Below are 24,648 nucleotides of genomic sequence, written 5' to 3'. Positions count from 1 at the left end.
GGAGAGAGCATATCCTATTAGGATGAAAACATAATTCCTTCCATTTAGTGTTCTTGAATGAAAGAGAAAGTGCTTAGGGAATGTACAAAGTAAACATTCTATGACTTCTCAGTGACCGCGTTTCTCTGAAGAGAGATGCTGTGATCTCAATGGCTGTCTCCCCTCCATGCTTCTAAGTTGAAGTTCTGAATCCTTATTAAGAATTGAGGCTTTTGGGAAATGCCTGGGTTGTGAGGACGGAGTCCTCAGAAGTGGGACCCTTGCCTCAGACAGCTGCTTTGCCCCTTCCATGACGTGTGAGGACCCCTGGCGAAGGCTTCTAGGAGCCAGCACGCAGGACCTCATCAGATGTGGACTCCACCAGGGCCTTCATCTTGGGCTTTGCTTGCTTGCCAAACTGTGAGAAAAGCATTTCTGTTGTTTATAAGCTAGCTGGTCTCTGGTATTTTGTTTTAGCAACCTGAACGGGCTAGGACAAAAGGTTGCCAAGTGCGTGGCCACGTTGCTAGTGCCTCGACCCTCCTGGTCATGGGCACCAGGACAACTTCATGGTCTTCAGTCACTTTTTATGTAGCTGATTTCTTGCTCTTTTGAACCCCAAAACGAATTTTGCCTTTGCAAAGCCAGGAGTTTGAAAGCATCAGTTGCTTTCAAAATTTATTTCTGTTAGAAAGAGTTAGAAATCAGATGTGGAAAAAGAATTATAATAGTAGCTGCTGTTTATTGAACGCTTTCTTTGTGTCAGGCATCTAGTCTCCATTTTCATAACAGGCTTTTAAATTAAAAATTAATAGATAATACATTTGCGCAGTCCAAAATTCAAAAGATATGAAAAGCTTTACAATGAAAATTGTCTCTCCTATTATGTTGCCCAACCAGCTGGTTCCCTCTCTTAATATAATTGATGTTAAACCCATTTCTTGTGTCCTTGCAGAAATAATCTGAGCAGATAAAAGCAGTAATATATTTTTATTTTTTCATTTTCTTTTTACGTACAAATGGTAGCACGTAAGTACACTGGTTTGCATCTTGCTTTTATTCCAGTGCACAACAAAATCAGTATTTATAGATCTTTTTAAATACTTGTACAGGGAGTGTATCTTTGTATGGATATATAGCACTGGAGTTGGTTGTTTCTTATATTGTTGTCATGCTTCTGTGAATAAACTTATGCATACCCAATTTTGCATGTGTGTAAGCATTATCTGTACCAGTAATTCCAGTGGAATTTCTGGCCAAGTGACTTGATCATTTGTATACCTTTTTTTTTTTTCTTGGATTTTCAAAGTAGGGTCTTACTCTAGCCCAGGCTGACCTGGAATTCACTCTGTAGTCTCAGGCTGACCTTGAACTCATACTGATCCTCCTACCTCTGCCTCCCAAGTGCTAGGATTAAAGGCATGCACTACCACACCCAGCTTTGTATGCCTCTTCCAAAAATATCTTTTGAAGTCAAGCCAGGCGTGTGGTAGGAAGATCAGTATGAGTTCAAGGCCAGCCTGAGACTACAGAGTGAATTCCAGGTCAGCCTGGGCTAGAGTGAGACCCTACCTTGAAAAAACAAAATATATATATATCTTTTGAAGTCATTATTTAAAAAAATTATGCAAGTATGCTGAGCATTGCACATTGCTCATATTCCTCCTTCCCCACAGAATTCCCCCCCCCATTAGTCCCTTTTGCTTCCCTAGACAGTTTCTATTAGTGTATTATATATACACATGTGATTTCATGCGTCTATATAAAGTTAAGGACCCATAAATGGGAAAAGAAAACATGAGACTTATTTTTATGAGTCTGGCTTAATTTGCTTAAGTGATCCTCTTCAGTTCCAGCCATTTGCCAGCAAAGCATATAACTTCGTTCTTCTTTATGGCTGAGAAAACTTCCACCAACACTTGTGTTTTTCACAGGGATTAAGAGCATTGATTGCTTGGCACTTCTACCCACAAGTTGTGTAAGTAACTTAGCTTCCTTGGCCTCAGTGACATTCTTTGCAAGACAGGGGTAATAATGGTAGCTACCTAACAGAATTGTATTAGTTTTTAGAATATTTTATTTATTTATTTGAGAGAGAGAGAGAAAGAGAGAGAGAGAGAGAGAGAGAGAGAGAGAGAGAGAGAGAGAAAGAGCATGGGTGCGCCAGAGCCTCCAGCCACTCCAGACTCCAGACACATGCACCCTTGTGCATCTGGCTTATGTGGGTCCTGGGGAATCAAACCAGGGTCCTTAGGCTTCACAGGCAAACGCCTTAACCGCTAAGCCATTTTCCCAGCCCTGTATTAGTTTTTGATGCAAAATGAGTCAACCCAAAACATAATGACTTAATAGAGCAACTATTTTATCTAGCTCACAAGTCTTTGGTTAGCTCGGTGACTTTTTTCATCTGGGCTGGCCCAGTGATCTCTGATGGGTGGTTGACAGATGAGTTGATCTTGGGGACCTCATGTGGGTGGAAGTGACCACTCAGGCTCCAGTAGAGATTCAGACCTCTTCACATGGTGGTCTTAGGGCTCTGTAGAACAGCATAAGAGAACACAGTACAAGCATTTTTAAATCTCTGATTGGGTCACATTTGCTGTACTCCCAAGTCACAAGGCCAAGCTCTAAGTTTGTGGCACTGGGCTCTCCAAGGAAATAGAACAGAGAAAGGGGGCTCATCACTACCACTTATACAAACAGCCAAACATAGAACTGAATAAGTGAATATATATTTGTTTGTTATTTTTATTTATTTATTTGAGAGCAACAGACCGAGAGACAAAGAGGCAGAGGGAGACAGAGAGAATGGGCATGCCAGGGCCTCCAACCACTGCAAACAAACTCCAGACACGTGTGCCCCTTTGTGCATCTGGTTAACAGTCCTGGGGAATCAAGCCTCGAACTGGGGTACTTAGGCTTCACAGGCAAGTGCTTAACCACTAAGCCATCTCTCCAGCCCCAAATAAGTGAATATTTGTACAGCACTTAGTGTAGTGTTTGGCATATTTTAAGGGCTATGCAAATTTGTTGAATTAAAGAAAAGAAAGGGAGGGAGGGAGCAAAACAGAAAGAGAGAGAGAGAGAGAGAGAGAGAGAGAGAGAGAGAGAGAGAGAGGGAGAGAGGGAGGGAGGGAGAGAGGTCAGCATCGAAGTGCCTGCCTGTCTCCTTGTTTCTCCTTAGGAACTGCATCTAAGTCTTTATCCATGGAGAGGCAGAAGGTCATCCCCATGTTACGGATGAAAAGAGTGGCTCTCCAGCAAGGAGCTAAGTGAAGCCTTGAGTTCTCTGTGAGTCTGATTCCAGAGCACTTCCTTGTGTCTTGCAGCTATGAACAGTCTCATAGTTCATGTCTGTCACATTCAGATCTGACTGGGCGGAGAAGGATCTGTCAGACTATTGAAGACTTTAACAATGATTCTGATTTCAAGCTGGCTGACTGGATCCAAAGCAAAGTGGCCACAGGGACAGTGGAAGGTTTCATGGCTGCGACCGACCGACGTGACAATGAAGGGCAACCTGTCACTTTTCCTGTTTTCACTGGAGAACCCAGGAGTCTGAGCTTGTTTTGTTTGTCTGTTCTTCCTTGAGAATTCCTTGTATCCTTTATTTTCACCTTCTCCTTTGTAATTCGGGCATTCTGTTCCCCAGCGGGAGAAGACACGCAGACAGGTATTGCTTAGTGGCTCAGAGGCTCTGGGGAATCTACCTGCTGAGTCCAGGTCTCCTGTGTTGGCTGTTACTGAGCTGACTGACCTGTAGTGAGGGAATTTCTGCAGTCATGGTGGTTGTCTGAGCAAATCAGTTGTTGCTTAGCAAGTCACTTCTGCCTCTGTTGACTCAGTTCTGTTTAGCAGCTTTTTTAAAAAAAGTTTTGGTTTATTTATTTATTTGAGAGCGACAGACACACAGAGAGAAAGAGACAGATAGAGACAGAGAGAGAGAGAGAAATTGAATGGGCGCGGCAGGGCTTCCAGCCACTGCAAATGAACTCCAGACGCATGTGCCCCCTTGTGCATCTGGCTAACGTGGGTCCTGGGGAATCGAGCCTTGAACCGGGGTCGTTAGGCTTCACAGGCAAGCGCTTAACCGCTAAGCCATCTCTCCAGCTCTAGCATCTTTTTTTTTTTCTCCAAACCTATTCCCATGTCCCTAGATATGTGAAGTAATAGCCATTGCTAATGTCCAGTGAACTGTTGGTTAAGGAGGCCCATGAACACCCTGCCCCATCACACATAAAACAATACAGGCTATAACCTGTATCGGAATGAAATGGTAAGATTTTATTGTTCAAAACGCTACATGCTTTGGTTGTAGGACACTGAGAAATCAAGCTGGAGCTGAGCTGGAAGCCTCCTCTCTGCTGATTAGTTGTCACAAGAGAAAAGTCATCAAAATACTATGAACCAGCCGTGAATTCTGCAAGCGACACAAGTGGCCAGCCAGGCAAGATGTGTCCACTGGTGCAGCAGTGGCATTGTCTGGCATCCTGGTGCTCTCTGCCCAGCTTTGAGGAGGAAGGGAGTCCATGTCTGGTATTGAAAACCTAATTAAAATCCCATTATGGCTATGAAAGTGATAAATCCTACTGCGGAAGCTCCTATTAGTGTTTGGCCAAATGAACATAGTATGCCCACTGTGGTGGTTTGATGGAGGTGTCCCCCATAAACTTAGGTGTTCTGAATGCCGTGTCCCCCAGCTGTTGGCAATTTGGGAATTAAACCCTTTGGGAGGCAGTGTATTGTTGGGGGCGGGCTTATGGGTATTATAGCTAGCTTCCTCTTGCCAGTGTTTGGCACACTCTCCTGCTGCTGTTGTCCATCTGATGTTGGCCAGGAGGGGATGTCCACCCTCTGCTCATGCCAACGTTTTCCATTGCCATCATGGAGCTTTCCCTCCAGTCTGTAAGCCAAGATAAACCTTTTCCCCCACAAACTGCTCTTGTTGTGTGTTTTCTGCCAACAAGGAGAACTTGACTGCAACACCCACTAAATTGCTCTCTAAATCTTTTAAAAAGTATTTATGTTTATGCACGTATATTAATTCTGCTGTCACTTTTGATTAGAGAAGCTTCTCTTCCAATGACTTCAGGTCTGTTGGGGGTGGCATGGCCATAGACTGAAGCTTCTCATTTCAGATGGCAGTGCCTACTGGGGAGACTCAAAACTCATCAAAATCCCAAGAAGAAGTGACAGCTGAGTGTTCAGCACTCAATGAGACATCTCTATCGCATCCTCTGAGTTCTCAGGAACCATTGTGGGATGGGTGGTGAAAAGAAAAAGAATCAAAAGATAAGGAGAAATGCTTTGGGATGCTGTCTCCCAGACCCAAAGTAGAGGTTGCGTTTATGACATCGCAGTGGCTGTTACTACCTGCACAAGACCTTCATAGTATTAGGAGAAAGCCAACATTAAAGGTGAATAGAAAGAATAAAAGAGGAACTAGTTTTGCAAGTAGCACGGTTCAAGGGAGGGAGAATAGAAGAGGGGAGGCAAAGACAGGTGGTGGGAATGGGTAGTGCTCAGGGTACATTGTGCATAGGTATGGAGGTTGTCAATACAAAGTTAAAAAAAAGCTAATGTTTGCTGGGCTCTTAACTAAAAATCTGCTGCAATTACCTTCTCACTGGGACAAAGACAAGAGCAGAAGCAGCTTATGAAGGAAAAGGCTCACAGGTTCTAGAGGAAGCTTCATCATGGTGGAGGAAGCTGGCTCACTTTATCATACATCAATAGGGGAGAGAGAGAGAGAGTGAAAGAGATAGATAGGTAGAGAGAGAGGGAGAGGGAGAGGGAGAGGGAGGGAGGGAGGGAGAGAGAGAAAGAGGGAGCACAGAGTAACCAGCCAGCACAGACTGATTCAGGACACACCTAGGAGAGCTGGACTCAAGATCTGCCCCCAGTGCATACCTCCTACAGCTGGGCTCTGTCTGCTGGAGACAATGTAAGAAGGTTAATCTTCATCAAAAATACCTAAAACTATGGGGACATTACATTCAAACCATCACAGCCTCTGACATGCAATGAATCCTTTAATTTTCACAACCAAACTGCCAAATAGGCTCTCTTCCATTCTCATTTTCAAATGAGGAAGCTGAACATTGAATGGCTGAGGAATTTGTCCATTAAACTCCAGCTCATGTTTTAAAGGAGACATTGGGACACCAGAGTCTATGCTCTTAGTGTTTAGGCTAAAAGGAAGAAAAAAAGAATGCCGAGGAAGGCTGGAGATTAAAATTGAGTGTTCCTGCTCAGAGAACTCAGATACAGCCTCTCTCCTTGGCAGCAGGCAAGTACAGCCAACTGTGATTTAGACTGAAATCATAGCATACAGAATATATAAACTTTCAGCCCTTTTGCCAAAAGCCTTTCCACTTCAATCATTGCAATCCTAACAAGATTTCAGGCACTGCGCCTTCTTTGTAACTGAGGTGAGACATTATTGAAAAAATGCACAGGGCTTTTTTTTTTTTTTTTTTAATTTGAAAACCAAGCGTTGCCACCTCTGGCTTCTTTTGATGAACTATCCTGGTTTCTGTGACACCATTTGCTAAAGCAGCAGGAGAATAAAGTACAAGTGCTGATAAAATATAACTTTCTGAGTTGAAAATTGTACATGTCTCCAAGTAGAAGGAAGGAACTGAGGCCATTTCATGGGCTTTATTTGTAATGTGTTAGATTCATCAGACACGAAAAATGTAGACTTGCAGCCAGCCATGGTGGCACATGCCTTTAATCCCAGCACTTGGGGGGCAGAGATAGGAGGATCACCATGGGTTCGAGGCCACCTAGAGACTGTATAGTGAATTCCAGGTCAGCCTGGGCTAGAGTGAGACCCTACCTCAAAAAACCAAAAAAACAAAGGAGACTTGTCCTTCTGTTATGTCCCAGGAATGCGCTGTGAGTGAGCAGCTGTGCGAGGCCCCATCTCTTGGGGCTTGCAGGCTTCCCTAGTGGTAGTTGACCAGCACTGTGCATTGAGCTGTGCATGTCGCAAAGGGAGAATGAAGCGTTGGGACACTGTAGCGTTCCTTGCCTCGTTCTGGTAGTTCGTAAGATCCTTCTAGAGTGAAGCAAATATGATCAGCCACAACGTGAAGGACAGTCAGAGAAAGGGGAGGAGGATCACATTCCAGGTAGAAGGCACAGCACGAACTCAGAGAAGAGGCGAGGGCCAGCCCCTGGAAGGAAGGGCAGCACTTAGGGGGTCCATGGAGAGGGAGAGGGGTCAAGTGTAAGGGGCAAGGGCAAGAGTTGAGGTTGGAAGGTCAGTGACAGGCTGTGTGAGGAAAGACCAAGTCGTGTCTTAGGGAAATGAAAAGCCATTGAGAGGCTCCCAGCAGGTATTTGAAAATCAAATATTCCTTTCCGAAAGTTTCTTTAGTTAATGGATGTAGAATGGACTTGGAGCTGGGGAAGACTAAAGCTGAAATGGCTGCTTGGGAGGCTTCTTATGGTCAGTTAAGTGGCTTGGACAAGGAAGATGGTTAGGGGAAGATGGTAGTTTACATGAACGTCCCCCAGTAGATTCAGGAGTTTATCAAAACTTGTAATTAGATCTCCAGTCACCTTGGAGGAGGTGTTACCATGGGTGGACCCCATGTCCACCCATGTGTCCAGCTCTAAGTTGCTACTTGGGGCTCATATGATTTCCAGCCTAAGGAACACAGTGTGCTGGAGTTCTGCCTGGCTTTGCGGAGTGTGCTCGCTTAGGGTACAGGGGGTAGCTCCTCCTGCGTGGACCTGTAAGAGTGGGCCAGCTTCTTGTGCCATTGTGGAACTTCCCCTGGATCTGTAAGCCAAAATAAAATTCCTTTCCTTCCTATAAACTGTGTCAAGTGGTGCATGTATGTGGAGTTTGCTGTGCCTAGAGGCCCTGGCAGTCCATGCTCTCTATTTCTCTTCTCTCTCTTTCTTTGCTTACAAATAAATAAACATAATATATATATGTATATATATAATACAATATATAATATATAATATATATATAATTTTTTTTTTTTTTTTGGTTTTTCGAAGTAGGGTCTCACTCTAGCCCAGGCTGACCTGGAATTCACTATGAAGTCTCAGGGTGGCCTCAAACTCACTGCAATCCTCCTACCTCTGCCTCCTGAGTGCTGGGATTAAAGGCGTGCACCACCATGCACGGCTTAACATAATATATATATATTTAAGTTTAAGTATCTTTATTGAAGAACAACTTCCATATTGTGATTTTACCCATTTTAGTTATGTAATTCCTTGAGTCAGAGCCAAATTGGAAGTGGTGGCATCCTCCCTGATTTCTCAGGCAGATACCAGGGCTCAGGGAATTGTGTTAAATCCACACATATGAGTTTGAGATCAATCTGTGTGGCATAATGGCGTGTAAGGTGTATTCCAGTTTTCAAAGGGGAAATTAGCCTGCAGAGTCTTTTAGTATAAGTGCACTTGATTACCTGAGATCTAAGGACTAGTTATGTTATAAAAAGGCCATGTATAGTTTGAAATGTGAGTAAAATGCAAGAGTCAAACTGCTAATCAATATGTGTGATAAAACCGCCAATTAGAATGTAATGCTTTCAGTGTTAGTCATGAGCCACCGTGGTTGCCCATAGTTTAATCCATTAGGCTGTTTGTTGGCTTCCAGAGTGTTTACAAACATGAACTTCCTACAGGAGAACTCATTATTTCCACCCCCAAGCAAGCTGCGACATGGAATAATCCACCAAGCAGCTCAAAAGAGTGAGACTCCCAGTATTTCCCATCCCAAATTACAGGCCTTGAAATGTTCTGACAATTGAATTAGCTGACTGGTGCAACACCAGCGAATGCTTTGTGATTTGTATTGCTTTCTGACAGGGCAGAAATTAGGCTGCTGGTAATGGACTAGAGCTGTCTGGACCCCAGTGGGCCACTGTCCTGCCATTCTGTTCTGAAAGATTCTGTATACACTGCATGTTGGAATTTTGGATATCGATGCTGGGAAAATGGCAACAGTGTGAGAGATAATTGCTGACAGGGAAAAGCTATCTGTTTCTCAGTGAAAGGAGGCTTAGCCCAGCCGTGCCGAGGGCCCTGTTGGATTAGTATGCTTGGCCGCCTTTGTGCATCTATCATTCCAATAATAAAACCCTGTGTGCAGAAGCCCTTTCCTACTCCTGCTTAGGGCAAGAACGCTGCAGAAATAGTTCCAATTCATTGGGACACTCGGGCAGGGGTACCGACTTCATAGATCAGTCTCAAAGACAGTGGACCTGAGATGACTTTAGATTCAGTATTGCATTTCATATTCAGCAAGTGAAGGCTGGAGCCACATCTGTTTTGTAGGAAGCATGCACCCTCACTCTTTGCTCCGAAGTGGAAGTTGGCAACACTTTGTTCTTGGAAGAGGCAAGTAGGAAATGTTGGAGGCTTTAAGGCCTATATGGTCTCTTGTTGGTGCTTCTGAACTCTTTCATGATGAGAGAGCCACGGTGGGCGGGACGGCGGTGAACCAGTGTGGCTTGTTCCCACAAAGCTTTGTGAAGGACACTGAAGCAGGCGTTTTTTTTTTTGTTTTTTTTTTTTTTTGATTTTTGAAGGTAGGGTCTCACTGTAGCCCAGGCTGACCTGGAATTCACTATGGAGTCTCAGGGTGGCCTCGAACTCATGGCGATCCTCCTACCTCTGCCTCCCGAGTGCTGGGATTAAAGGCGTGCGCCACCACGCCCGGCTTGAAGCAGGCGTTTTATATGATGCTCACATGCCACCAAGCACGTCCTTCTGACATGAGTGGCAGCCCAGACAAGTGGTTCGCGGGCTGCATTTGGCCTGTGGGCTGTAGCTTGTATTGACATCTCTTGTGTCTCAGGTAGGTCTGCAGCTTGTTTTCTGACCTGTGTGCCAGCCCTTCTCCTGCCACAGTGCATTCTCATATTCAGTGGGTTATCATACCGACATGGGAAGAAACCAGAAACCCATCTCATGCCAAAAGATGCTCCAGTCTTCTTCCTGTCTTACTTGATGGCCCCCATCCCTATGTGATGCTCATGACACCCTTTTCTGACCACAAGGTATGCTATTTATGTTCTTTGGGATCCCAGTAAATTATATTAACCAAAAATTTAGACAAGCAGGGCGTGGTGGTTCATGCCTTTAATCCCAGCATTCCGGAGGTGGAGATAGGAGGATCGCTGTGAGTTCAAGGCCATCCTGAGACTATAGAGTGAATTCCAGGTCAGCCTGAACTACAGTGAGACCTTACCTCACAAAACCAAAAAAAAAAAAAAAAAAATTTAGACAAGCATTGAGAATCAAATGGACAATTTCTTGGATCCAAGACTATTGTAATGGGGGGTAAGGGGGCAGGAAGAGAGGGAAGGTAGAAGGAGGGAAGGAGAAAGAAAGAAAGGGGTAAGTATACCACGGAGAGAGAGGAAAGAGAGGAGGGGTGGAAAAGGAAGGAGAAGGAGGAAGGGAGCAGATAGAAAGAGGACCAAGGGGGCATTCAGAAGAGAGCTGGTGAGGATATTGCTTTCCGATTGCAGACATACATTTATTCATCTCAGGTAATTTCTCATTACATATTATAAAATGAAATTAGAATGCAACGCTGTGTATGCTCTTCAAATTCATTAAAGTTCCATTTGAATGGATCTTTTTTTTGTTGTTGTTGGTTTTTTTTTTTTTTTTTTTTTTTGAGGTAGGGTCTCACTCTAGCCCAGGTTGACCTGGAATTAACTCTGTCATCTCAGGGTGGCCTCCAACTCATGGCGATTCTCCTACCTCTGCCTCCTGAGTGCTGGGATTAAAGGCGTGCGCCACCACGCCCGGCTGTTGTTGGTATTTTTGAGGTAGGGTGTCACTCTTGCTCAGACTGGCCTGGACTTCACTATGTCCTCTCAGGGTGGCATTGAACTCATGGCAAACCTCCTGAGTTCAACTCAGCCAACTGAGTTGCTGGGATTAAAGGGATGCGCCATGCCCAGTTTGAATGGATCTTTTAGTGCTTAAAGTGAATAGGTTAATTGGGATATGTAGGGTCTTTCTGCACTGTGGACACGTGTAACAGTTGTTCAGGTGCACCATGGTGATTTATTGGCTGCACAAATACTTTATGAAATGAGCACCTGTACTGGGTTATAATTCCTTCGTCTTCAGAAATTTGCTGCTTAAATAATGGTGATGTAGACCGAGGGAGTACTATGCTCGGACATCTGAACTGAACTCTGACACATACAGGCTTGTGACTCATTTTCCTCTTCTGTGAAATGTGGTTGATTGACAACACTTGACTTATCAGGATCATGTGAAGGAACTTGTATCAAGTCTGTCTTTGTAAACTCTGAAGTGTTCTGAAAGTCATTGCTGTTGTTTGCCAAGTGTGAGTACAGTCTTTTGTTCACGGTTCATAAACCTAGTTGGGTATTAGAATCAGTTGTGGGTGTCGGGGGACTTTGGGCAAATACAGACTTCCAAGCCCCAACTGACAGAATCAGAATTTCTGTGACAGGATCTAGAACTCTGTGTTTTAGGTAGCTTTTCCATGTTGGGAAGCTCTGGTGTATTTCATATGCTTTGCTTGTAGTTCTATGTGATCTTAGCTTAAAAAGTAATGTTCCTAAAAGTTCTCATCATTTGTCTACAAGAGCTAGGAATATCCATGGTCATTTTCACTCATCTTTTTAGGAATGCCTGTTTCATCCAGTGGAAGTAGGGAGAGCTGATATTTGGGGCATGTGAATCAGAATTTTGTTTCTCATTCATTTGTCTCTCTGCAGCCCAGAAATTTGCAGTATTGTTTCAGGGAAGCATGTTTGGGAAAGATAGCCTGAGAGTCTATACAACAGATCTACAACATCCTTTCCAGTTTTGCTACTCCAAGCTCATCGTTGAAAATGTCTTTTCAAGTTATTTCTGAAAATCATAGTGTTGGCACATCCAGATCACAAACACAGAAAGAGTTTCAGGCATACGAAAAAGACAGTGCTGGATCTGGAGCCCTCCCATTTTTTCACTGTTGCTCATTTGCATGTGAGTGGAGATTTCCAAGGGGAGAGAGAAAGCATCCAGCCACGTGCGCAGCCCAGACTGGCTTTGACAGTAGAATTCAGTGGCGTGTACATTAGCACAAGTGTACCCATGGGGTACTCTGCAGCTTCCTGAGGTGTGAGAGCCGTAAGTCTCTGCAGGATGCTATCGCAGATATTGTCCTCATTCTGAGGTGCCTTGTGAGAAACTTAATAAGCCATAACACTACAGTTCTTTTTTTATTATTATTTTTAAAATTAGTTTTGTACTCATTGAATACAGTCACGTTGGTACCATTGTTAGCCTCCTCCCTGTCCTACCCCCCCCCCTCCTTGTTGAAGATTATGGGTCATGCATTGTGGAGTTAGCCCACAGTCATGGGTAGGAGGAAATGTCTCTGTGTATCATGACCCAACATATGGCGCTGACATTCTGTCCGCCCCCTCTTCCGCAAAATTTCCCTGAGCCATGTTGGGTTCATTCTGGGTCTGCTTCAGTGATGAGGTCTTGGGAGCCTCTGAACACTACCAGTTCTTATTTTAGGAGATCACAAGTTGATAAGAGGACAATCAGGAAATCACTTTTTAAATATTTATTAAAATGAATGTTAATTTATTTTAATGAAGTCACATTTCCACATTATGTTCACTATAAAAATAGAGGTTTTCCCCCATCAATAAACCAATATTGATGTCCAATATGTATATGGCCTGATTTATACATCATGTTGCTCTATGTGCTTATGGTGTGTGCATGAACATGTGTGCATTTGTGCAGAGGACAGAGGAAGACAACATCAGGTTTTCTCCTCTGCCATTCTCCATTCTATTGATATAGGACTTTGGGGGTTCTTCCGTTAATGTACTCATATATACTAATGTGGTGATAATTTGGGGAGTCCCCAGAATCTTGTCCTATGAATTTGAAGAATGAAATCCTCAGGCCAAAGGATAGGGTTCAGAATGATCTTATTATAGCTTAGAGCTTTAGGAGGGAGAAGAGAAGGGGCTTTGGCCAGGAGGTAAGAGAAGGAAGCAAGGTGGAGCTCTTGCCCAGAGAGGGAAGAGGGGTTTGAGAAGGTCACCTCAAGACTCAGGTTGGTTTTCAATATTTTATTTTTTTTATTTGAAAGAGAGAAAGAGACAGACAGAAAGGGAGAGAACGTGTGCCCCAGCACAGCACCTCCAGCCACTGCAAAGGAACCCCAGACGCATGTGCATCTTGTGCATCTGGCTTTACATGGGTATTGGGGAATTGAACCTGGGTTCTTTGACTTTTCAGGCAAACACCTTAACTGCTAAGCCATGTCTCCAGCTCCAGGTTTTTTTTTTTTTTTGAGGTAGGGTTTCATTCTAGTCCAGGCTGTCCTGGAATTCTCTATGTTGTCTCAGGGTGGCTTTGAACTCATCATGGTGATCCTCCTACCTCTGCCCCCAGATTGCTGGGATTAATGGTGTGCACCACAATGCCTGGCTACAGGTTTTTTTTTTTTTTTTTTTAATGAACCCCAGCTGGTTTATCCAATTAGTCTTGACATCAGGTGTCTAGAGTCAAGATCTCTGGAAAAGGGAAATCTATTTTAGAAATTTTTAATATATTTTATTTATTAGAGAGAGAGAATGGGCATGCTAAGGCCTCTAGCTGCTGGTGTAAAAAAGAAACCCTCCAGACACACATGCCACCTTCTGCATCTGGCTTACGTGGATCCTGGGGAACTGAACCTGGGTCTTTGGACTTTGTAGGCAAGCGCCTGAACAGCTGAGCTGTCTCCCCAGCCCTTATTAGAAATTTTACTTCTTTGGAAAGGGCCTTCTCAGAAGGAAGTGGAAGGACTCCCTGAGGGGGCAGAGGTGAGGGAGAGCCAGACCCCTCCTACATTTTTGATCTGTAGTAAAATGTTAAGAAAACATCAAATTTCTGCTACAGGCCCAACGAGAGATTCTGCATTTAGACAAGAGAAACCTATCCACTTTGGGGTCCTGTCATTTCTAAAATGCCTACTCAGTTTTTAGCTCCTACACAGACACATGTGGCCATGACCAGCTGTTCCTGTAGGTCCTGGGGAGCTAAGTCAAGTGGTCTCTCAGGCCTCCTTAGGCTATCGTGCTGGTCCAGAATGTATCTTCTCTCAACTGTTGAGCCACCTTTCCAGCCAGTCCCCATGCAAGTATTCATGAAAGTTTGAGCATCCATCGTAATTATAATTTCTCTTTTCATGCCCACGATCATCTAATAAAATCTACAGGTATTGGGCTAGAGAGATAGCTTAGCAGTTAAGGTACTTGCCTGTAAGGCCAAAGGACACAGGTTCGATTCCCCAGGACCCACATAAGCCATATGCATAGGGAGGCTCATTCATCTGGAGTTCATTTGTAGCAGCTGGAGGCTCTGGTGTGGCCACTCTCTCTCTCTCAAATAAATAAATAAAAAAAAAAAATCAACAAGTGTGTGTTTGAACTCATCCAGACTTGGAAACAGCTGGGTACAGTGGCATGTGCCTGTAACCCAGATACTCAAGATACTGAGGCAGGAGGAGTTCAAGTTCAAGGAAGACTTGGACAACACAGAAGACTGTGTCTCAAAAATCAGTTATGCCAGACACGGTGACACAAGCCTTTAATCCCAGTACTTGGGGGAGGCTGAGGTAGGAGGATCACCATGAGGCCAGCCTGAGACTACATAGTGAATTCCAGGGCCAGAGTGAAAATGTTACTTTGAAAAACCCAAATTAATAATAACAACAAGAACAACAACATAAAAAGACTTGGCACTGATGCCATACATCTGAACATCCACCCTTGTGTTTTTAAATTAGCTCACTTGGGCAAGACCTCTTCAGGATTCACAGTACCAGGATTTGCTCTGCTTCTCTTTGTGGGCATAGCTGTGTGTGCATGGGTGCACCCTTCTCTGTGGGCTATGAGATGCTGGAGACAGGGTTATAGCAGACCAGGTGTCTACCATGGTAGCAGGGAAGGATTGGTAGTGAAAGAATTTGCCCTTTAGATTAGAATAGGAAGAACAGTTTATTACATCAGTTGAAGAAACTGGAGTATGGCCTATAGCATAGGCAACGAGTGCACTGTAGGGGGTCTCATTTGGGAGAAGTTTTTCATGGTTAGGATGAGGATTTTTTTTTTTTATCAGCTCTAACAGTTTGCTAGTAGAGTCTTTAGGTCCTTTATGTATAGAATCATGTCATCTGCAAATAATGATAACTTGATCTCTTCCTTTCCAATTTGTATCCCTTTTATGTGTGACTCTTGCCATATTGCTATGGCTAAGACTTCCAGAACTATATTAAATAGAAGTGTGGACAGTGGACACCCTTGTCTTGTTTCTGATTTTAGTGGAAAACCTTCCAGTTTTTCCCTATTTAGTAATATGTTGGCTGTAGGCTTGTCATAAATAGCTTTTATTATATTGAGATATGTTCCTTCTATTCCCAGTCTCTGTAGGACTTTTATCATGAAGGGATGTTGGATTTTGTTGAATGCTTTCTCTGTGTCTAATGAGATGATCATGTGATTTTTGTCCTTCAACCCATTTACATAATATATTATATTTATAGATTTGTGTATATTGAACCATCCCTGCATCTCTGGGATAAAGCCTACTTGGTCAGGATGAATGATCTTTCTGATATATTCTTGTATTCTGTTTGCCAATATTTTGTTGAGAATTTTTGCATCTATGTTCATGAGGGAGATTGGTCTGTAATTTTCTTTTTTCTATCTTTGCCTGGTTTTGGTATCAAAGTGATGCTGGCTTCATAGAAGGAATTTGGTAGAATTCCTTCTTTTTCTATTTCCTAGAAAAGCTTCAGAAGCAATGGTGTTAGCTCTTCCTTGAAGGTCTGGTAAAATTCAGCAGTGAATCCATCTGGGCCTGAACTTTTTTTAGTTGGGAGATTATTGATAACTGTTTGGATCTCCATGCTTGTTATAGGTCTATTTAAATGATTAATCTCATCTTGATTTAATTTAGGTAGGTCATATAAATCAAGGATATCATCCATTTCTTTCAGATTTTCATACTTTGTGGAGTATATGCTTTTATAGTATGTCCCTATGATTTTTTGAATTTCTCTGGAATCTGTTGTGATATTAACTTTTTCATCTGTAATTTTATTAATTTGTGTCTCTTCTCTCTTTCTTTTGGTCAGATTTGCTAAGAGTTTATCAATCTTGTTTATCCTTTCAAAGAACCAACTCTTTGTTTCATTAATTCTTTGGATTGTTTGTTTTGTTTCTATTTCATTAATTTCTGCCCTAATCTTTATTATTTCTTCCTGTCTACTGATTTTTGGTTTGCCTTGTTCTTCTTTTTCCAAGGCTTTAAGGTGAAGCATTAGGTTGTTAACTTGTGACTTTTCTAATTTCTTAATATAGGCACTTAAAGCTATAAATTTACCTCTAAGGACTGCCTTCATTGTGTCCCAGAGATTTTGGTATGTTGTATTCTCATTATCATTTGACTCTATAAATGTTTTGATTTCCTTATTGATTTCTTCATTGACCCATTCATCATTTAGTAGTGTATTGTTTAGTTTCCATGATTTTGTGTATGCTCTATAGCCTTTCTTGTTATTGATTTGTAGTTTAATTCCATTGTGGTCAGATAGAATGCAAGGAATTATTTCAATTTTCCTGAATTTGTTAAGATTTGCTTTGTGTCCTAATATATGGTCTATTTTAGAGAATGTTCCATGTGCTGCTGAAAAGAATGTATATTCTGCAGCATTTGGATGAAATGTCCTGTATATATGTTAGGTCCATTCCTTCTATGACCTCATTTAGTCCAGATGCCTCTCTGTTTATTTTTTCCTGGGATGACCTGTCAATTGATGAGATTGGGGTGTTAAAGTCACCCACCACCACTGTGTTTGGTGTTATCTGTGACCTTAGTTCTAATTGTGTTTGATGAATTTGGGAGCCCCCATGTTAGGTGCATGTATGTTTAGGATTGTAATGTCCTCCTGTTGGAGTGTGCCCTATAAAGTGACCTTCCTTATCTTTCTTGACTAACATTGGACTGAAGTCTACCTTGTCAGATATTAGGATAGCAACCCCTGCTTGTTTTCTAGGCCCATTTGCTTGAAACACCGTCTTCCAACCTTTCACCCTAAGAAAGGTGAGTTTCATGTAGACAATAAATTGTCAGATCCTGCTTTTTAACCCAGTCTGCAAACCTATGTCTTTTGGTTGGGGCATTGAGGCTGTTGATATTAAGAGATATTATTGAGAGGTGTGTATTTATGTTTGCCATTTTTTTTTTTTTTTGTGGTTCTGGTTCTACCTGTGCTCTCTTGTGTTAACTAGTATTTGAGTATTGCTTGTTTTTTCCAGGTTCCTTATATGTATGCTTTTCCTTTTCTTCAGCATGGAGAATTCTTTCAAGTATTTTCTGTAGAGCTGGTTTTGTCTTCAAATACTCCTTTAACCTGCTTTTGTCATCGAATGTCCTTATTTCTCCATCTATTTGAATGGATAGCTTTGCAGGATAAAGTAGGATGAGGATTTAAAAAAATATTTTATTTATGAGAGAGAGAACAGGTGCAACAGGGCCTCTAGCCACGGCAAACTAACTCCAGATGCATGCGCCTTCTGTGCATCTGGCTTATATGCGTACTGGGGAATCTAAGCAGGCTTGTGAGTGAGCACCTTGACCACTAAGCCATCTCTTCAGCCCATAGTATGAGGTTTTTTTTTTTTTTTTTTTTTTTTTTTGTGTGTATGCAGTTTCCTTCACACCATACAAAGTACAGTCCTCAAAGGAGTACAGTCCTGGGAAGTTAAGCATGAGCTGCTGTGCACATAATTTTCATTTGTGCCATCTATGCCATGCAGATCAGGTCATTCCAGGTTAGCATCAGGCTGCAGCAGTGTGGCATCAGGTTACAGTAGTCCTCAGCCAGCATTTTGGGATTTCTGCATCAAGCATGTGAAAAATTCCCTAATTGGAACTTCTGTTTCTGGCCTCTTAGCTATGCTTCTACAAGAAGCATATCTGGTTTTGTTTTCCCACAACCTAGCATTGACCAACTGTAGATACCTGTGGATGGAGTCATGGTATATAAGGCCGAGCATCCCTAACCTGAAAATCCTAAAACACTTCAAAATCCAAAACCAATGTGATACCAGAAGTGGAAAATTTCAAACTATGATACTTCATGCACAAAATTATGTTTAAAAATTATATTAAGCTGGGGAAAAACTTGAAACTTTTCCACTGAAATCAGGAACAAGACAAGAGTACCCACTGTCCCACTTCTATTTAATACAGTAGTGGAATCTTAGCTATAGCCATAAGGGAAGAGACATACATAAAAGGGATATAAATTGGAAAGGAAAAGATCAAATTATCATTATTTTCAGATGATATGATTCTATACATAAAGGACCCTGAAGATTCTACCAGAAAACTGATAGAGCTGATAAACACTTTTAGCAACATAGCAGGATACAAAATAAACACACAGAAATTAGTAGCCTTACTATATACTAACAGCAAACATGCTGAGGATGACATTAGGGAATCACTCCCATTCACAATTTCTTCAAGATAAATAAATAAATAAATAAATAAAGAACAAATCTTGGAATAAATCTAACCAAAGGAGCTCTACAGTGAAAACTTCAAAACACTCAAGATAGAATTTGCAGAAATCACTAGGAAATAGAAAGACATCCCATGTTATTGGATTGGAAGAATCAATATTGTGAAAATGTCAATCATACCAAAAGTAAGCTACACTTTTAATGCAATCCCCATCGAAATTCCAATGGCCTTCTTCACGGAAATAGAAAAAACAATCCTAAAATTCATTTGGAAGCACAGAAAAACTTTGAATATCCAAAACAATTTTGAGCAACAAAAATAAAGCTGGTGGTATCACCATACCTGATTTTAACCTATATTACAGAGCCATAGTAACAAAAACAGCATGGTACTGGCACAAAACCAGACATTTAAATAATTGGAACATAATAGAGGACCCAAATATAAGTCTGGGCAGCTACAACCACCTGATCTTTGACAAAAATACTCATTGGAGAAATGACAGCCTCTTCAACAAATGGTGTTGGGAAAACTGGATATGTATCTGTAGAAGGATTAAAATAGATCCTTATCTCTCTCCATGCACAAGAGTTAAGTCCAGATGGCTCAAAGACCTTAATATCAGACCTAAAACTCTGAAACTGCTAGAGGAAAAGGTAGGTGAAATCCTTCAACATATTGGCATATGCATCAACTTTCTGAATATAACTCTAGTTGCTCCAGAAATAAAACCATTAATCAACCACTAGGACATCATGAAATTGCAAAGCTTTTGCACAGCAAAGGAAGGACACTGTAAATAGAGCAAAGAGCCAACCTACAGAATGGGACAAAATCTTTGCCAACTATACATCTGGCAGAGGATTAATATCCAGGATATACAAAGAACTCAAAAAATTAATAAATCAAACAACCCAATTAAAAAAATGGGCCATGGAACTAAATAGAGAGTTCTCAAAAGAAGAAATGCAGATGGCCTATAAACATCTAAAATTTTTTCTACATCCTTAGTCATCAGGGAAATGAAAATTAAAACTACTTTGAGATTCCATCTCACTCCTGTCAGAATGGCTATCATCAAGAAAACAAATGACCATAAATACTGGCAAAGATGTGGAAAAAGAGGAACCCTTCTACACTGTTGGTGGGAATGTAGTCTGGTACAGCCATTGTGGAAATCAGTGTGGAGGTTCCTGAGACAGCTAAAAACAGATTTATTATATGACCCACCTATACCGCTCCTAGGCACATATCCTAAGGACTCGTTGCACTACCTTAGACATACTTGCACATCCATGTTTACTGCTGCTCTATTCACAATAACTAGGAAATGGAACCAGCCTATATGTCCTTCAACTAATGAGTGGATAGTGAAGATATGGCACATTTACAAAATGGAGTTCTATTTTATGGTAAGGAAAAATTAAATACAGAAATTTGCAGGAAAATGGATAGACTTGGAAAGGATTTCATTTACTGAACTAACCCAGACCCAGAAAGCCAAATGTTGCATGTCCTTTCTCATATGTGGATCCTAGCTAAAAATGTTTGGACTTGTATATGAGTTGGAATGAAACTTGGTAGCAGAGGCCAATAAGCTAGACAGGGCCTATAAGAGAGGAAGAAGAGGGAAGGACTTAAGGGGGTGGCATTGCATATTTGTAAGTAGAAGAACAGATTACTGGGAATGAAAAGGCCTAAGTGAGGTCAGGGGAAGAGATTGAGTAAAGGAAGGGTGGGAGGAAGGTCAATCAAAATCTAAAAGAATATGAATAAATCACATGGAAACCTACTTTTTTGAACAATGGTGTATCCAGAAGCCATAAATTGTTACTAGAAAATTTTCAGTGCCAGGGATGGGATACCTTTCAGTGAGTTGTTGGCCAGAGAGGTCCCTGATAACCCCCAAAACATTACAGGCCATTGCTGATGCTTTTGGTTTCCCACCAGGAATAGATGGTAAGACCCTATTGCTGAAGACTCCACATGCTTGGGCTGCAAGGTCACTGGGAAATCTTCCTGGAGCTGAGCTGATAACCCCCTCCATGTAGAACAGCTGACAGAAAGTCGGAAAAAGCTACACTGCATGCAGCTCCATGGGAGAGAGAGATCATCACTGGAGATAAGCAACAGTAGATACTGCAAGCCTTAAATTTGGCCATCTGGACCAAATGAGCCAATGGGTGCAATAGTGGCATGTCTGTTATGGAGGAAACCAACTGCTCACTTATTGGACTAGAGGCCCACTCCATGGAAGGGAATACATGCCTGATACTGACAACCTATGATGGGGGAAGTCATGAACTCTAGGGGTGTAATGCCTGCTGGTGTCTGGCTAAATATGTATATTATGCTCATCAAACTGCCCAGAAAGACTTTTCTTAATGTTCATACCCATATGTTAACACTGCTCTCACTTTTCGTTGGGAGAAGCTTCTCTTTTCAGATGGTGGTGACCTCTGGGATGACTCAAAAGGCACCATAATGCTGAGGAGAAGTGACAGAGGAGTGCTCAGCACTGATATCTCTATCACACCTTCCAAGGCTAAGGGCCCATTGCAGAAGAGGTGGTGGGAATAATGCAAGAGCCAAAGGAAGGGTAGGACACCCTACAATGCAGTCTTCCAGACATAAAGTGGCCTGGATATCCATGACCTCACAGTGCCTGACACTGCCTATACGAGACCAGTATAACAGAAAGAAAAGATGATGACACCAAAATAATAGAGAGAGTGATTGAGAGAGGAAGGAAATACAATGGAGACTAGAGTTGTGAAGAGGAAGATGGAGGGGAGGGAAGTATAGTTGATTGTCTGTAATTATGGAAGTTATAAATATTAAAAATATTAAAAATTATATAAAACTACTTTCAAGTTATATGTATGAAATGGTCATGAAAAACAAATTAATTTTATGTTTATATTTGGGTCTCTTTCACAATATATCTCATTATGTGTGTGTAGATATCATCTCCACCCCCTTCCCCCCCAAAAAACAATCTGAAATCCACACCTCTTGTGGTTTCCAGCACTTTGGATCAGGCACTTCACTTGGGCTCTGCTTTGTGGCCTGTTTTTTGTTCTTCATAGCACTGCTATGAATGGCTGTAGTTAATGTTTATGTGGTATTTAATCATGTTGATAGATGACATTTGGCTTAATCACTCCTTATTTTTAGATGTTTGGATCATTTTCATTTGTTGGCACTGGTGAGCAGTGTGGTTAGAAACACCATTGAATAAGATTACTTTCATCTAGGTGGTTTTCAGTAATGAAATTACTAGGTCAAGTAGTTCTATTCCTATGACGCCAATGGAGAGATCACATGTATAAGCACTCTCTAAATATACTTCTTTTTCATCCTCAGTTAAACTCCCTTTGATGTGGTATCAGCATGTCAAGAACAAATGTCAGTTACTAGCCTTCTATAGCAGTAAACCATTGCTGGCCAGGGCTGCCCCTTCCTCTGTTCTTTACATCATCATCAGTCACACTGTCAGCAAGGTATGAAGTGTGTATTACTTTAGCTGCAAATCAAATCTGCTATTTAATTTTTTATTTTTATTTTTATTTATTTGACAGAGAAAGAGGGAGAGAGTGAGAGAATGAAGGCGTCAGGGCCTCCAGCCACTGCAAACGAACTCCAGACGCAAGCACTCCCTTGTGCATCTGGCTAACGTGGGTTCTGGGGAATCGAACCTGGGCCCTTTGGCTTTGCAGGCAAATTCCTTAACCGCTAAGCCATCTCTCCAGCCCTCTGCTGCTATTTCAAACACAGTAGAGGAGCTTTCTCCCACTCAAAGTTAAAGTTCAGCTACGTTGTCAGGGCATACAGAGCCCTCCAGGACCTGGCTTCTGTTTTCCATTCTAAGCTTGTCTTTGGCCCCAGTCACGGCTCACCTTGAGACACTATTTTCATTTAGGAATGTACGTGCTGTTCCCTGTATTTGACGTGGACTTCTCTAGCCCTTGCCTGCTTGGCACTGCCTTACAAATCCTTCATTACTCAGCTTGGTTGCCAGGGCTGGTTGTCTATCACCTCTTATTACCTGTCTCTTCTGCCTCTCAGCATTTTCTCCATCCATCATCAAAGCCTTTGTACCTGTGTTCAAGCTCTTCGCTACCCCTGTCATCTTGTGAGCTTTACGGGTGGAAACTGTCCGTCAGTTTTTTGTTGTCTGACTTTTAAAATATTTGTTTTATTATTATCATTATTATTTATGAGAGAGAGAGTATGAGAGTGAGAACGCACATGCTTGCATGACTGAACTGGTGTGCCAGGGCCTCCAGCCACTGCACTCACCCTCCAGATGCTTGCACCACCTAGTGGGCATGTGCAACCTTGTGCCCTTGAGTCACGTTATGCATCTGGCTTATGTGGGATCTGGAGAGTTGAACATGAGTCCTTAGGCTTCACAGGCAAGTGTTCTAACTGCTAAGCCATCTCTCCAGCCCTGTTACCTACCTTTTAATAAGTGGCTACTATTATGTAGTTGGTCTTTGATTTTCTGAATGAATAGAATTGTTATTTTTGTTTGTTCACCTATAAAGTGCTCATCAGCAAGTCTACTTATTGCTAAGTTCCTCCTATCCTCATCATTTCTTTTTTTATTTTTACATTTTTAAAAATCCATCTTTTATAAGTTGGTTGCAGTTACTGCTCCATTGCTGAGACAAACATTTGACCATAAGCAGCTTTGTGGGAGCAAAGGGCTTATTTCAGGTTTACAGAATCCAGAGGAGGCTCCATAGTAGAAGAAGCTGCCTCACTCCAGTATGTATCTACAGCAAAGAGAGGAAAACAAACACTAGGAAGCACTGGCAGACACCCAGAGTTCCAACTTGCCCTGAGCACATCTTGTAAGGCTGAACTGAAGATAAGCCCCAGTGACATGACCCCTGTGGGGAACTTAAGTAAATCCTCATCATTTCTAATGGGCAACAGTTATATATATATTTTTTTCTTTTTCAAAGTAGGGTCTTGCTTTAGCCCAGGCTGACCTGGAATTCACTATGTAGTCTCAGGGTAGCCTTGAGCTCTCGGAGATCCTCCTACCTCTGCCTCCTGAATGCTGAGATTACAGGCATGCGCCACCACGCCCAGCCTGACAGTTATAATTTTGTTTATTAACTAAGCTGTAAACCTAAGACTATAACCTCATGAGGAAATGTCCTGGCCACAGTATTCCCAGTGCTTAACACTGATAACAGGTTCCCAGGAAACAACCAGTCACTCTTTGTTGAATGAATGGATGAATGAATGAGTGAATTGATAACTGAATGAAGCATCACAGACTTTAAGGTTGCATTTATTGCATGTGTGTGTATTTGTTTTGCTCACCATTCTGCTGCTGCCCATGTGACTTGCTGCTTTTCATGGCAATTATCAACAGCAGTGCAGCAGGAGATAGCCCAGGACTTCCTCTGGCAGCCAGATGTTTTCCCTTAGCCTTTAGGAACCATCCCTCAGGTAAGTCCCAACCTTGAATTCACTTCAGGAAAGAATGTCAGGCCGGCCGGGCGTGGTGGCGCATGCCTTTAATCCCTGCACTCTGGAGGCTGAGGTAGGAGGATCACCGAGAGTTCAAGGCTACCCTGAGACGACATAGTGAATTCCAGCAGGTCAGCCTGTGCTAGAGTGAGATGTTACCTCAAAAAAACCAAGGAATGTCAGGACAAGCCAGTGTGAAGCAGAGTTGGGATTTATTTTAAAGGAGGTTGCTTAGCATGATTTAAGTATGCAGGTTCATAGAAAGAGAGGCAGTAGGGAGGGAGAAGCCACCCCGGATCGTGGGCATTGGCTTCTTCCAGGAGCATCCTCCTTGTGTTTTAGCTGTACCGTCTACACCATTTGGGTGGCTCTAAAGGTACATTTCAGCAGATTGCCAAGAGCCTTTTCTTTCTGATTAATAAAATTCTAGTGTGGGTCTGGAAGTGCCTTGGGTGGAATTATGATTAGATAAGGTAAAACAAAGGATGCACATGGGGGGTTAAGATATGCTTTTTACTGTAAATAGGGGCTCTTGTGAGATTCATAGGAAATTGCAGGTTTATAACTGGAAAAGGAGGAAGGTCATATATGCTTAGGCCTCAAACAAATGTTCATTGCTATTTTAAT

General features: G+C 42.2%; 1 protein-coding gene and 1 long non-coding RNA gene across 3 annotated transcripts in view; both read left to right on the top strand.

Moving 5' to 3' along the window:
- The window catches only part of Tmcc3 (transmembrane and coiled-coil domain family 3), a 347,661-nt gene that overhangs the window by 3,652 nt on the left and 319,361 nt on the right, over positions 1-24,648 (top strand). The window lies entirely within an intron of this gene.
- On the top strand, positions 1,915-4,671 carry LOC123461448. Its single transcript, XR_006637696.1, has 3 exons — positions 1,915-1,957; positions 3,164-3,270; positions 4,298-4,671. It is a non-coding gene; the product is annotated as an uncharacterized LOC123461448 (long non-coding RNA).

The sequence above is a fragment of the Jaculus jaculus genome, chromosome 6 (assembly GCF_020740685.1).
Source record: "Jaculus jaculus isolate mJacJac1 chromosome 6, mJacJac1.mat.Y.cur, whole genome shotgun sequence".
Classification (NCBI taxonomy): domain Eukaryota; kingdom Metazoa; phylum Chordata; class Mammalia; order Rodentia; family Dipodidae; genus Jaculus; species Jaculus jaculus.
The sequence above is the reverse complement of the archived record's forward strand: the minus strand, read 5'-3'. Positions and strand labels throughout refer to the sequence as shown.